The sequence below is a fragment of the Eptatretus burgeri genome, chromosome 13, assembly GCF_056783735.1.
Source record: "Eptatretus burgeri isolate ZD-2024b chromosome 13, Ebu_testis_v1, whole genome shotgun sequence".
NCBI lineage: Eukaryota > Metazoa > Chordata > Myxini > Myxiniformes > Myxinidae > Eptatretus > Eptatretus burgeri.
Window position 1 is genome coordinate 20,182,345 of NC_140973.1, and position 2,703 is coordinate 20,185,047.

Below are 2,703 nucleotides of genomic sequence, written 5' to 3' on the forward strand. Positions count from 1 at the left end.
GACAGAGTTGGAAGGGCACTCGGGAGAGCGCATACCTCCACCACGTAATGCCTGATCCACAACAACATATCGGGCCCAATATCGGGCCTTTTTTAAACAAGAAAAAGAGCAATCAGAGATTGCAGACTTCTTTTGAGTGGTGTATTTTTATAGGTTTTAGGGTAAATCCAATATGGCTGCCAAACCATGTGACCTTTGACGTCATATCTGTGAACCTTTTGTTCCTCATGGACATACGTTTAAAGTTTCGCCTCAATTTGTTCAGCCACTTCAGAGAAGATTTTTGAAGTTTTTTTTTTTTTTTTAAATCCAATAAGGCTGACGAATCACGTGACCGATGACGTCATTAATTATTTTTCTGTGGACCATTTTATCCCTCGATGACCCTCAAAATTTTTCATACTGATTGGACGTGGCATTCTACATTTGCAATTATGACGTCATAACGAGGGCACCGATGATGTCATAAAAATCACATTCATTCCCCATGAGGAATACTTGCTATGTGCCAAGTTTTAATTTTTTCATTGGTGCGGTTTCAAAGATACAGAGGTCCAAAGTTTTTGTTTTTCCAATATGGCTGCCACACCACGTGACCTATGACATCATAATTATCATTACAACATTCCACATGAGTAGTTGCACCATTGGTAAAAAATTTGTCTCAATCCGACAAGCGGTTGCGGAGAAAAACATGAAAGTTCGATGCGGACAAACAGACAGACAGACAGACAAACAAACAAACGGACCCAAATGCAATACCCTATCCTCTGGCGAGGGTAAATATCATGCTGTATATCGTTTTTGGGCCTCTCAATGGTGAAGAATCACTTGAAAATTAAATAAGCATCGTATCCGGATCCGCATTCCGATCTTCACCAAAACCAAATCAATTTGTCCTTGTCGCCACATGCGGCATTAGGGGAATTCAACCCATGCAATTGCACGGGGCCCCGAGTGAACAAGGGGCCCACAGATAACATACATGCAAAATCTTTCGAGATGGGACACCCAAGTTTGGGCTCTCATTTTGCCGACAAAACATATCACCTTGTGAGTGCTGATAAACACAGTGCAAAGCAAATGCTCCATCTCCAAGAAAGAAAGCACTGTGATGTCATGAATCGATTAACAAGCTCAAATGAGCAAAGATCCTCGTCCTCTTAATGATGACGCCATAAAAACGAAGATGACGTCATTGTAATGTATCAGGTTTGCGATAAATTATATCTGTGCTAATGCCCGGCTTGATTCCCGCAAACAAAACTCAAGCAGCTTGCCTCGTTTCGGAGATAATGGTATTGGTGATTTCCATTAGCGGCGATATTATGACGTAACTTTTTTTCTCGGAAGAATTTCCAAAATCGGAGATGGTTACTGCCTGCGCGTGGGCTTTCTGCATATACATGGCAAATTTCACGAAGATCCGATGAAAACTCTGGGTTGTGAAACAAAAAGTGTCAAAAAATAGGAATGACGTCATAAAAATTGATATGACGTCATAGTGATGCATCATATGTGCGGTAACTCATCTCTGCTAATGCCCTGTTCGATTCCTGCAAACAGAATTCAAAAAGCTTGCCGAGTTTCGGAGAGAATTTTTTAGGCGATTTCCATTAGCGGAGATATTTTGACGTCATAACTTTTTTCTTGGAGGAATTTTCAAAATCGGAGATGGTTACTGTCTGCACAGGGAATTTTTACATGTATATGCCAAGTTTCAGGAAGTTTCGATGAAAACTGTAGGCTGTGAAACAAAAAAGTCCACAAGAAGAAGACGAAGAACAACAACGTGAGTAAGACTTAGAGATCCTCCACGAGGATCTAAAAATGTTTTCCCTGATGTCTAACTCGACAGCACTACGAGAAAATTAGGTGAGGCGAGGTTAGTAGAGCTCGTAAGTGGAATAATAACCACGTCTAATGTTTACAAATTCAACAATAAAATTTCTATAATTCCTCATGTTAACAAACATCGATATTGTTTAACAAATCTACACTACAATTTATTTTACAATCACAAAACAACCCCTCATTAGTCAATAGATGAAGCCATGCACAGGGTGGAACGTTGCGATTTTTAAAAATCAGAGATATGTCAAAGCACCTGTCCCGAGGATGAAACGAAACTACCCCAGCAGTGCTGAAAAGTGGAACTCGGTCAACAAGAGGGGGAAAGGGTTGAAAATCACCAGAAATTAACTTTCTTCATTACACAAGCGGCAGAACCAGACAAGGGTCCTCGGTCTCGCAACACGTGCTGGGGTGTGTTCCCTTACCAATCATCTTGAAGAGGGCTCGCCAAGTCACTTAAACACCCAAGCAAGCACTTCAACGAAATGATTGATAAGGAACGGCAAGCTGATTGGTGATGGAACACCCCTCATGGATTAGCTTTTTACGTGAGTTTGTGTTTACGCCCGGTTGTGTCGGGTGAGATTAGGAGGTTACCGTTTTCATCGCATCAAATAATTTGAAATTTATCTACCGGAATGGTCACGGGGTGGGGATCACGTTCTTCTTTTTATTACTGCCAATTATTGTACTATTGTGAATGAGCTTGGTGTGGCTTAGTGGTTGAGGCGGTGGCTTGGGGTCCTTGGGGTCCTGAGTTCGAGCCCTGCTGGCCACTGAGTTAGCATCAGGGGGGTTGACTCAGCCTGTCATCCTTCTGAAGGTCAGTGAAATGTGCACCAGTATACT